Raw genomic sequence first — 13,112 nt, forward strand, 5'->3', positions numbered from 1 at the left:
GTGCTGGGATTACAGGCTTGAGCCACCGCGCCCGGCCACCTTTATTATTCTTAATATTATTTTCTTTTTTCTCTTTCTTTTTTGACAGGGTCTTAGTCTGTTACCTAGGCTGGGGTGCAGCGGTGCGATCTCGGCTCACTGCAAACTCCACTTCCCAGGCTTAAGTGATCCTCCCACATCAGCCTCCCTAGTAGCTAGGACCACAGGTGCAGCCACCACACCCCTGACTAATTTTTGTATTTTTTTTTAGAGACAGGGTTTTGCCATGTTGCCCAGGCAGGTCTGGAACTCCTGAGCTCAAGCGATCCACCAGCCTTGGCCTCCCAAAGTACTAGGATTACAGGGTTGAGCCACCATCCTCAGCCTTTTATTACTATTTTTTAAAGGAAGGGTAGACTTGAGATTGACTTAAAAGGCAGTTTTTAATAAAAATACAAAAATAAAATACATTTAGAAGAAATTGTAAGGATGTGAAATATCAGTGATTAGCATGAACTCAACTGGTTGTCCTGTTTCTTCTGCCACTCCATTTCATTTTCACTTTTGATTACGATTTAGCTGGAGAGGACATCAGTGTTGACAGTGGAAGTTGCTCAAGCTGACACTTTGCCTCTCCAGGGAGTCTCCCCTCCAGGCTGGTACACACTTCCTCTTAATTTACTAATGGGAAGAACCCCTGAGTTAGGGAACCTAAAATAATAGAAATAAACACGTTCATTTAAAAAAAAAAAAAGTGTGTTAATGAAAGAGTAACGTTAGTGTACTGCCACAGCAGTTCTGCTTGGCTCTGGAGCACTGGATATCTTTTCTCAGCCCTACCATCACTACTTTAATTTTAAGGCTTCATTTTGCTCATTCAGCTATTGGGGAAAATGACTTCTTTTTTCCGTTTTTGGTGTCATGGCTGTGGTTTCACAACCACTTGATGAAAGACAACTGGTTGAGAGCAGAGTCCAGTCTACGCAGATTTTCATTTCCTAGCATGCCGGTGAAGCTTTTGGCCAAGCTCATGGTTGACCCTGTGGGGAATCCCCCATATTTAGCACTGTTATCTCCAAACGTATTTCTCTTAGTAATCTAGTAGGTACGAATTAGTTCTTCTGTTCTCTAAGCCCTATTCAAAGAGGAGGGTATATAGTGTAGTGGTTAGAACTTGTGATTCCAGACCCATCTGAGTTGAAATCTTGGTATAATAATTTTCTAAGCATAGTTTTGTTGGCAGGGCACTTAACACTCTGAATTGTCTATTATTCAGAAATAAAAAAGGGTGATGGTAATCTTTGCCTCCCAGAACTGTTAATACAACAGCTGACATTTATCGAGCACTTATTATGTGCCAGGCATTGTGAAAAGAGTTTTTATGTGGCACTCTCATTAAGCTTCGAAACATTGTCCTCAGTTTACGTCTGGAGAAACTAAGGCATCAAAGTATTTATGATTTCTCTAAACTCCTCAGCTTACAGTTTTAACTACTCAGCAAATGTGTGTCAGATTTTTTGTTTGTTTGAGACAGAGTCTTGCTCTGTCACCAAGCTGAAGTGCAGTGGCGTGATCTTGGCTCAGTGCACCCTCCGCCTCCTGGGTTCAAGCGATTCTCCTGCCTTAGCCTCCTGAGTAGCTGGGACTACAGGTGTGAACCACCACACCCAGCTAATTTTTTATTTTTAGTAGAGACAGGGTTTCACCATATTGGCCAGGATGGTCTCCATCTCTTGACCTTGTGATCCACCCGCCTGGGCCTCTCAAAGTGCTGGAATTAAAGGCATGGGTCACCATGTCCAGCCCAGATTTCTATTGTAAGCTAATAGCTATATAGGGCTTACTGTGGCAGGCCCTGTTACAAGGGTCATAGGTACATTAACAACCCTTAATATAGGTATTTTTTTCTTCCCTTCTCTCTTTTTACAGATGCAGAAACTCAGGCACAAAGCCCAAGGTCAAACAGCTAGTAATGTTAGAGCCAGGATTTGAACTAGGATCCTGGGTGTGGAATCAGTAGTAACTCTCAGCCACCCACCTGCAAATGTAAAAGGCTTAGCCAGGCTTCTATCAAGGGCAACTTCTATTGATACTTTCATTTATTTTTCCCTAAGTAACTATTCCTTGCTCTCAGTTTCTGCAGATGCTTTTAGTTCTATAAATGATTCAACTTTACTCAAGGCTTTGTGATTCTGCATATATTTCTGTTGTAGTCTCTGTTATTTCTAAAAGCTTGTGCTAGGCCTCAGTAATCTTGCCTCTAGGGATATGGGGATAGGGAAATAGTCTTTGTCAGCTCTGTGAACCCCTTTCAAATATATGATTTTGTTTTTGCCTTTTTTTTTTTTTTGGTACTTTTGTAGAGATGGGGTTTTGCTGTGTTGCCCAGGCTGGTTTTGAACTCCTGAGCTCAAGCAATCCACCTACCTCAGCCTCCCAAAGTGCTGGGATTACAGATGTGAGCTACTGTGCCCAGCCTGATTTCATATTCATATGCAAAAGTGCATTATTCTGGGGGAAAGAATCTATAGCTTTCTTCAGATTCTTACGTGGTCATGCATGGGGGAAAGAAAATAATTACTTTTCTTTTATTGTAAAATAATCTCATTTTACAAATGAGGCCATCAAGGCCCAATGGAGAGGCGGAATAATTTAATCTGAACTACACAGCTAATTAGAGGCAAAAAGGGGACCCAAACTCAGGTCACTGCACTTCTAGTCTCATATGCTTTCCATTATAGCCCGATAGTTCTCTGTGGATTAAGTGGTGCCAGATCAATAAATTATGAATTGCCAGAGACCCCCCAGCTCCCTCACCCGGCTGCCCAATGCACATGGCCAACAAAGCTGCCTGGAAGTGCCTGTGAAAATATGACATGGTTTGGCATGTGATCCTGTTAGCTGGGCCACTTTACTCTGATTTGGTATGGGAATCTACAACTCTGAGAGATGTGAGCCAGGAAAAGAAAAGCTGTTTGGGGAAAAGAAGAGGATTGTTGCAGACATGTGTTGGTTGAGGCACAAGGCAGCCATTCCGACCTCTCTGTAGAATTGGCATATTGGAGGGTTTTTGCTGAGATATTTAGAAATTCAAACAAAATTCCCTGGGCTGGGTGTGGTGGCACATACCTGTAGTCCCAGCTACTCAAGAGGCTGAGGTGGGAGGATTGCTTGAGCCCAGGAGGTTGAGGCTGCAGTGAGCTGTGACTGCGCCACTGTGCTGCAGCCTGGGCAACAGAATGAGACTCTGTCTCAAAAATAAATAAATAAAAATAAACCCCCAGTCTCCTGAAGTCTGAGATTCCTGCATAGTATGTGGCTCACTGGGAAGTATGGCCATCTCCTTGCTGAAGGTTGATGCTCCAACAATTAAAGAAGATTAAAAGAGTTGGGGTATGGTGGCTCACACCTGTAATCCCAGTGACTCAGGAGGCTAAGGTGGGAGGATTGCTTGAGGTCAGGACTTTGAGACCAGCTTAGGCAAAATCTGGGTGTGGTGGCACACACCTGTAGTCCTAGCTTCTTGGGAGGCTAAGGTAGGAGGATCTCTTGAGTTCAGGAGCTGGAGGCTGCAATGAGCCATGATCTCACCAGTATATTCCAGCCTGGGGCAACAGAGCGAGACTTCAATTCTAGAAAGAAATAATAATAATAATAATAGTAATAATAAAAAAATAGGCTGGGTGCAGTGGCTCATACCTGTAATCCCAGCACTTTGGGAGGTTGAGGTGGGGGGAATCATGAGGTCAGGAGTTCGAGACCAGCCTGGCCAACATAGTGAAATCCCATCTCTACTAAAAGTATAAAAAAATTAGCCAGGCATGGTGGTGGGTGCCTGTAATCCCAGTTACTTGAGAGGCTGAGGCAAGGAGAATTGCTAGAGCCAGGGAGGTAGAGGTTGCAGTGAGCTGCGATTATGCCACTGCATGCCAGCCTGGGCAACAGTACAAGACTCCGTCCCAAATAAATACATAAGAAGAAAAGAAGCCTAAAAGGTCATGAGACCTTTAATAGTTTAGGCCAGCCTTTTGACATGACTTATATTTTACAAACTGATAATAATAAAGCTTACCTGGGAAATAGATTTGTACTAGTAGAGAATACATTTTTGAAAAAGAATATTGAGGAGAGGCTTGTTCAGTCAGCTATAAAAATACATCACCTGGAGGTGGGATGTGGTGGCTCACACCTGTAATCTTAGTGCTTTGAAAGGCCAGAGTGGAGGATTGCATGAGACCAGGAGTTCAAACCAAGCCTGGGCAACATAATGAGACTCTATGTCTATAAAAATTAAAAATTATATCATCTGGGACTAGGAATAGAGAGTCAAGAAATGGTTCCATTGTAAAGACAGGAATTGAATGTATGATAAAATGGACTGTTATTAAGTCTGTTGGGAAAATTGGCTGTTGATTTGGAAAAGATTAGATCCCTGCCTCATACCATTCACAAAAGTAAATGCCTTTTTTTTCTTTTTTCTGAGTTGGAGTTTTGCTCTTGTTGCCCAGGCTGAAGTGCAGTGGTATGATCTCAGCTTACCACAACCTCCTCCTCCTGGGTTCAAGCAATTCTCCTGCCTCAACCTCCCGAGTAGCTGGGATTACAGGCGTGTGCCACCATGCCCAGCTAATTTTGTATTTTTAGTACAGATGGGTTTCTCCATGTTGGTCAGGCTAGTCTCGAACAAGTAAATTCCATTTAAAAATTAAATGTCACAACCAAAATTATAAATATTAAAATATATATAAATGTAGAAGATGGTTTTTAGAAATAACTTTGGGGTTGGAAAGACCTCAAGTTTAATAAAATTCAGAAACCATAAAGGAAAATATTGATAGACCTAATTTCATGAAAGATTATACTTCATGTCTAGCAGTTGTTTTGAACATGACCTTTGGCTACATTTCCCATCTTCACAGCTGAGGCACCCCAAATCTGTCCTTCCCTACTGCAGACTGGCAGGTGGGATTCCCCCCAGGTCACCCTCCTTCCTTCTTTCCTCACATCGTTCTTCCTCTGCAGGAAACAGATTTTTCAGGACCATCTATGCCTGCCCCTTTGTCTCTCCTTTGTTATAAGTAATATTTTTAGAAATATATGTAAAATACCAAGAAATAATGGCTGTACCTCTGCCACCTCTGTCTCATTTCTTATTTCACAAAGCTGGCTCTTTATGTTGCTTTACATACCTTAGTATATGTTTATGGAGATTATGCATATTATAGATATATATGTAACCCATTTTTTTAACAGTAAGGAAAAATGTATTAATACCGTAAACAAAGTTAAAAGTCAGATGACAGGGCTGGACAAGGTGGCTCACGCTTGTAGTCTTAGCACTTTGAGAGGCCAAGGTGGGCAGATCACCTAAGTTCAGGAGTTTGAGACCAGCCTGGCCAACATGATAAAACCCCGTCTCTACTAAAAATACAAAAATTAGCTGGGCGTGGTGGTGGGCACCTATAATCCCAGTTACTCGGTTGGCTGAGGCAGGAGAATCACTTGAACTCGGGAGGTGGAGGTTGCAGTGAGCCGAGATGGCACCATTGTACTCCAGCTTAGGCGTCAGAGCAAGACTCAGTCTCAAAAAAAAAAAAAAAAAAAAAAAAAAAAAAAAAAAAAAAAGGCAAGTGACAAAGGAGTAAAGCAAATAGTTTTACTATCTATATATCTATAACAGGCATGAACTCAGAAATCAATAGGAAAAAAATAATCCAGTAGGAATATGGGCAAAGGCTATTAATAGATAATTCACAAAGGTATGTAAAAATGCTTAACCTCATTAATAATCAGGTAAGAGTGGATTAAAAACCATGAAACCATTTTTATTTAGGTTTGTAATATCCAGTGTTGATGAAGGTATGGAAAAATAGATGGTCACTTTATATGGCAGAGAGTGTAAATTGGTACCATCTCTTGGAAAGGCACGTTAGCAGTGTTTATCACATTTTAACGTTTGCGTACTTTCTGAGCAGTACTTCCACTTCTGGGACCTTATCTCTCTGAAATACGTGCTTACTTGAAAAAAGGAAGTTGCTCTAAATGAGCCCAAATGGAAGATGTTCATTGTGCTTTATATGAGTCTGTTTGGGCTGCCATAACAAAATGGCACAGACTGGGTGGTTTAAACAACAGAAGTTTTTTCTTAAGGTTTTGGAGACTGGGAAGTGCAGGCTGATTTGGTTCCTGCTGAGAGTTCTCTCCCTGGCTTTCAGACAGCTGCCTTCCTGCTTTGTCCTCACGTGGTGGAAAGGGAGAGAAAGGGAACAAGCTCTTGGTGTCTCTGCTTATAAGGATGCCAGTCCCATTGTGAGAGCCTCACCCTTTTAACCTCGTCTAAACCTAATCACCGCTCAGAGGCCCTGTCTCCAAATACCAACACATTGGGGGTTAGGGCTTTACTGTATGAATTTTGGCAGGACACAGTTCAGCCTATATTAAGTAATGAAAGCAAAGCGTAAGAACAATGGGAGAAGTACAGTCTCATTTTTTGAAAACATAAAACCTGGAAGGATGATATGCCTCTAATTGTAGACAACCATTACTTATGGAGAGTAAGATTAGAAAGGGGATGGCAATAAGGAGAATTTCAACACTATATTCCTATTTTTTTTTCGGTTCACTGTAACCTCTGCCTACCAAGTTCAAGCAATTCTTCTGCTTTAGCCTCCTGAGTAGCTGGGATTCCAGGTGTGTGCCACCACACCCAGCTAATTTTTGTATTTTTAGTAGAGATGGGGTTTCACTGTGTTGGCCAGGCTGGCCTAGAACTCCTGACCTCGTGATCTACTTGTCTTGGCCTCCCAAAGGGTTGGGATTACAGGCGTCAGCCACTGTATCCGGCCTGTGTTCCTTTTTTTTTGTTTTTTAACCCCAAACTTTGAAATAATTTTAAACTTACAGAAAGTGCAGACTGGGTGCAGTGGCTCACGCTTGTAATCCCAGAGCTTTGGGAGGCCAAGGTGTAAGGATTGCTTGAGCCCAGGAATTTGAAATTAGCCTAGGCAACATAGTAAGACCCTGTCTCTGTCTTCAAAAAACCTTTTAGAAAGAAAAAAAAGTGCCGAAATAATAAACTTTTGGCCAGGTGTGGTGGTTCATGCCTTTAATCACAAGGCAGATCACAAGGTCAAGAGAGCGAGACCATCCTGGCCAACATGGTGAAACCCTGTTTCTACTAAAAATACAAAAATTAACTGGGCATGGTGGCATGAGCCTGTAGTCCCAGCTACTGGGGAGGCTGAGGCAGAAAAATCACTTGAACCCAGGAAGTGGAGGTTACAGTGAGCTGAGATCATGCCACTACACTCCAGCCTGGTGACAGGAAAAAAAAAAAAAAAAAAATTGGAGGGAGGGGAGAGTAGAGTAGAGACTGGGTCTTGCTGTGTTGCCCAGGCTGATCTCAAACTCCTGGCCTCAAGTGATTCTCCTGCCTTGGCTCCCAAAGGGCTATGCAGGCATGAGCCACCACATCTAGCCCTAAGTCTTTTATTTTTTTAAAGATAATGAGTATGTAATACTGAAATAAATAGAAATAATTCATAAAACCTGTGGAAAAAAATGACAAAATGATTTGAAGTGTTAACAGGGCCCTCCTGCCTAGAGCCTCCCAGGTGAACTGCCTGGGGAGGGGGTGGTCTCTGCTAGAGACCACCAGAGGACCTGGTCCTCTGGATTTCCAGGTGAATGTTCCCAGCTGCCTTTTCTGCTACTCATTTTAAAAGGTTTATCCCAGCGTCCACCTCTGAAGTCAGGAGTTACATGCAGCAAGAATATTGCTTGATTCAGAAGGGTGATTACCCTGGATTTCATTAAGGTACTTAAAAAAAAATTAGGCTGAGCACTGTGGCTCTCGTCTGCAATCTCAGCACTTTGGAGGCCGAGGTGGGTAGATCACCTGAGCTCAGGAGTTCGAGACCAGCCTGGCCAACATGGTGAAACCCTGTCTCTACTAAAAATACAAAAATTAGCTGAGTATGGTGGCGGGCGCCTGTAGTCCCAGCTACTCGGGAGGCTGCAGTGGGAGAATCACTTGAGCCGGGAAGGCGGAGGTTGCAGTGATTTGAGATTGCACCACTGCACTGTAGCCTGGGTGACAGAGTGATGCTCTGTCTCAAAAAAAAAACCAAAAAACCCCAAACAAACAAAATTAGCAGTCATCTCTCAGTTTATTTGTGTTTCCTGAGTATAGCTTAAAACTAGTTCTGTTACTTCATCATTGGTGTTTTCTCAGCATAACCCCTTCCTAAATCCCCCCTAAAAGCACACACACAGTGTGTCTAACCAGGCTTTCTGTCATTAACAAATCCAGATCTTATGTTACTCATTTGTGTAATTAAATGTGTATATTCTCTTGTGCTCAAGAAATCTGGCTGGTTAGGCAGAATTTATAATGAGCTACAAATATCATGTCCTTGATTTTTATTTTCCCCATTCGGTCTGAATCCCTTAGGAAGATATGAAAGGGAAGTCTTGAGCCCTTTTTCAGATTCAGGCTGGAAATGCCTAATAAATTCCTAATAGCTTCCAAGGTGCTGTGCATTAAGAAACCTTAGATTCTTGGAGATGGGAGAAAATAAAAAGAGGGTGAAGGGAACCAAAGGGGGCACTAAAGGCCAAAGACAGACTTCACCCAGGACAGGTGCTGTATCCAAGGAGTGTGACAAGGCTTTCTGACTTGCCTCCAGGAACATTTTGTGTTTTTTTGGCATGACACGTTTTAGGAAAGAGATGGAAACATCTATTCAGTACTCACCGTGTATCACACATTGTCCTGGGTTCTTCAGTTTACATTATCTCATTTAATCCAGTGATACAGGAGTTGCTACAGCCATTTTTGATGATTCAGAGGTATTTTATGGCTTGAACACGTGGAGACAGGATTTGAACCAACAGCTGTTCCCATACCATTTTTTTTTCGGTACTCTATCTTAAGAGTCCCACCATTGTGTTTGCTTTTAGAGCCAGGATGGCACTCTACCTGATTTAAAAGTTTTTTATTAAGGAAAGAATTGAAAAGTCATAGTGGGTACATCATTAGGCATAGGACTCTGAGGTTTCCCCTTCTGATCTTCAAACATAATCCAAGTAGGTTATAAAAGGCTGTAACTTGGGAACTGGGTTATACATTTTTTCACTCACACCATAGACAACCAGCGCTTTATAAATGCCTCAGACCATTTTACTTTGACATCAGTGGTGTGAGGTTATTTTCATCTCCTTTTTTCTAGCCTCCTTTCCCATTTTCCATCTCAGGTGTGCATTTTTTTTCTTTGTGCCTTTTTATGCTTCCTTGATTCTGCTAAGTCCCCTTTAGCATGTGACCAAAGTTCTCTGGGTCTCAGAGAAATGGAAAGACCCATCTCAAGCTGTGTGGGCCCAGAATGTGCACAGCTTTCATTAGTGTAGGGCACTTGCCCCGATGTGACCTTGAGAACCAACTTTTTTACAGGCAAGAGACAGACCCTACCCAGTCTGACACCAGCAGTGACAATAGGGGCTACTCTACAGGCCCAAGACAACCCCACCTTAGCACTGTGTTTCCATTCACATGGCCTCCCTCTGTGTGCAGCAACCTTCCTCTTTCACATTTTTGCACACTTCTCTCTGAAGCACAGTGCACCTCAGCCTGGCCTATGTGCAGCCCAGGACCCTTGGGTAATGTCTTACCCATCTTGTGTATTGTGCACCCTTACCCTTTCTTTTCACCATCATGGCTGCTTTCTGCAGGGTGCACCCTTGGTTTCTGTTACTCCCTGCTCCCTGGTTCCTGTGACCACTTTTGCTGCACACCCACAAAGGCTGGGCTTGGAGTCCTGACTCCAGTTTTGCCATCTCTAAGCAAAGTCTATTTCTGGCTGGGCACAGTGGCTCATGTCTGTAATCCCAGCACTTTGGGAGGCCAACATAGGCAGATCACCTGACACCAGGAGTTTGAGACCAGCATGGCCAACATGGAAAAACCCTGTCTGTACTAAAAGTACAAAAAATCAGTTGGCATGGTGGTACGTGCCTGTAATCCCAGCTACTCAGGAGGCTCAGGCGGAAGAATCGCTTGAACCGGGAGGTGGAGGTTGCGGTGAGCCGAGATTGCACCACTGTACTCCAGCCTGGGTGACAGAGTGAGACTCCGTCTCAAAAAAAAAAATCTATTTCTGATAGTCTCAGAAATGAGACAGAGTGAGGGGGTGGTGGAGAGAGAGAGAGAGAAACAGAGAGTGAATGAACTCTAAAGGAGGGGAGATCAGAGGTAGCACACTGATTGAGAATTCAGCAGCTAAAATCAGCTACTGAGAATTAGAATGCATTATCTTAGCTCTGTTGGTGGCAGATTCCCCGAAGACTTTGAAAGGCTTTGCCATGATTCTTTCAAGATTTACAGTATTCTTGTGAATTCATTCCTTTGTGCTTCAGCTGTTGCTGGTTTTAAAGAAGAGAAACCCCCCTAAGTTAGCATTGGAGTTGGAGGCTTAACGTAAGGATACTGCAGACAACTCAAAGGCAACTGCTTCGAACTGGAAAGTCAAAAACTGAAGTTGCCTTTTCACTCCTCTCCCAAGGGTGCAAGGCCTCTAACTCCCCTTGCCTATTTCTCTGGCTGGGGCTTCTCTACTTGCACAAGGTTCAGTGTGGCCTGCCTGGCCCTGCCTGCACATGGCTTTCCATTCAAGTGCTTGTTGCCCTCTGATGCAGTCTCTCAGGCTCCCTGACCCTCTTTATAAATTTTTGCCTTCATCATGCTGAACTCCTCAGCTTTCCTCCGCTCCTCTGGCCACTCTGCTCCATTCCCTTGCCTGTTCCTCTGCTTTCTCTGATTCCTTCAGTTGAGGGCTCCTTGGAGCCTATTCTGAGTCCTCTTCTTTTCTTTATGTTTTCTCCCTAGATCTGTGGTTTTCCAACATTTTTGTGCATAGGAATTATCTCGGAAACTTGTTAGGCAGATTTCTGGGTCTTGATATTCCAATTCAGTAGTTCTAGGATGAGACCTCGGGACCTGTATCTTATTCCTGGGTGATCAAGAGGCTGTGACACACTCAGGACAAGCTGGGTCATTCTATGACTTTAAGTATTGTTGATAAACTGCTAATTCCCTGGTGTGGATATCTAGCTCTCTCTTGACAGCTCCAGATTAGATATTTAACATTGAATTTGACTGTGGCTTCTTGGGTGTGTCACAGACATCTCAAATTAACTTGCCCAATACTTGATACTCTCCCTGGTTTTGTAAGGGCCTAAGGCTTGCATAGTTTGGGGCCCTGTGTAAGAAAAAGAACACATAATTGAGAATACAAAATGAGATTTGGGAAGGTGGTGGTGCACTGTGCAGATGAGGGCTTGGAAACCTGGCTTCTGTAGCCTTGGGTCATTCTTCTCTGCTCCCCTGCTCACCCCAACACCGTCTCCAGCCTTCCCCATCTGAATAAAGGCCTATGCTTTCCATTTGTTTGTTCAGGCCAGAAACCTAGGAGCCTTTTCTCATCATCAGCCCACTTCTGAGCCCTCTGAAGGTCTTGCATGATTCTCCAATTCAGTCCCTCCTTGTCTTGAATGCTAGGTTGTCATTGTTACTTTCATACTGGCTTCTGATCGAGTCTCTCTGGTTCCACTTTGCTCCCCTCCAATCTAATTTCCCAGAGGCATACAGAGTAATGTTTTAAAGTACATCAGAACATGTCACTCCAGTCCTGCCATGTGTCCATAGAAATGGCTGGGCCTGCTGGCAGGGCCAGGGGTGTGGGCAGATACGAGAGAGTCAGGGTGGGATCACACCACATACGCTTGACCGTCCCAGAACCTTGAAAGAAGTGGGGGTGTATATGGTGAGGCATATATACAAGAATTATCAGCTGTGCTTGTTTATTTCAGTCCACTTTACCACATTTCACTGGAAGAACTTGAGCTGTGTAAGGCCTGTGAACACAAATGAGGGTGGGTACTCCCTAATTATTTGCTTTTTTCAGTGCATTCCTGTGGCATTTGATGGTAATTAGTGCAGTCAAACTATGTTTAATTACTTTTGGGGAAGAATCACACATTCTCTGTTAACCCCGGTGTCATCTTTTAAGCCTGGGTTCCTGGTCCTTAGAGAGCTGATTAAGCTTGATGAGAACCCACAAACCCATGGCCCAGGGAAATCCAAAGCCCTGCTCAGGTTTTCTGTGAATTTCCTGGGGTGTGGATGGGAAAGGCCTCATATACTTTCTTTTCTACATTGGTGTCATCTCCGACACAAACTCAGCCCCTTCCCTTCTGGATGGAGAAATCCACCACCACTACCATGTGTTTTGTTAGTTCAGTGGACTTTACTGGCTTAGTGGAAAAGTCACCCTGTGGGGCTCCTGACCTTGTTTCGTCTCCTGGGTCCCTCTTTCCTCCTCTCATCCCTACCCCGCACTCCATCCCCCTCATTTGTCCATGTGCTCCAGTCTTCTTCCTCTGTAACTGTGGATACTCTCCAGTCTTCAACTTACAAACCGAAATCAAAATACAGGGCAGAACAAAGGGCTTTATATGTAGGCAACCAACACTCCTTAAAAGTTATAAACACAAACACACACAAAAGAGTTTTCTATCACACTGTAGTTATCTTCCCTTTTCTCACTGATTAGCAGCTCTTACTGTAGAGTGTCATTTGGAAGAGCTGGGGAGAAGATGTGCCCCTCCTGCTGCCCCTGAAGGTCAATGTCTGGGTTAGGGGCAGGCAATGTTAGCTCTGGGTTATGGAATCTCACAGCCAATGACTTGGAGTCTCTTCATCAGCTTGTCTGTAGATGATCAGACCCTGAGACACTGAGCTCCTTCTGCACAAACACACAGGAAACTTCATATGCTGGGAAGTAAGCTTAAAGATTTATAACCAGGCACAGACCGGATACTGCCATTTGCTAGTCACCTCACTTCGCTAGTGGTTGGGAAACCTTGAAAAATGGTAGCCTCTATTTTGAGGACTTTGCCAAACTGATTTTGTAGACAGACACGTGTCAAATGCCCTTGGATTACAGTCATTATTTCCAGCAAGTAAGAGTTTAAGAATAGGGCCGGGTGCGGTGGCTTACGCCTGTAATCCCAGCACTTTGGGAGGCTGAGGCAGGTGGATCATGAGGTCAAGAGATCAAGACCATCCTGGTCAACAT

General features: G+C 43.6%; 1 protein-coding gene across 3 annotated transcripts in view; it reads left to right on the forward strand.

Moving 5' to 3' along the window:
• SNX10 (sorting nexin 10) overlaps positions 1–13,112 on the forward strand; it is an 83,729-nt gene that overhangs the window by 1,622 nt on the left and 68,995 nt on the right. The gene's annotated exons all lie outside the window — the stretch shown is intronic.

Source organism: Cebus imitator, unplaced genomic scaffold, assembly GCF_001604975.1.
Source record: "Cebus imitator isolate Cc_AM_T3 unplaced genomic scaffold, Cebus_imitator-1.0 Scaffold45, whole genome shotgun sequence".
NCBI lineage: Eukaryota > Metazoa > Chordata > Mammalia > Primates > Cebidae > Cebus > Cebus imitator.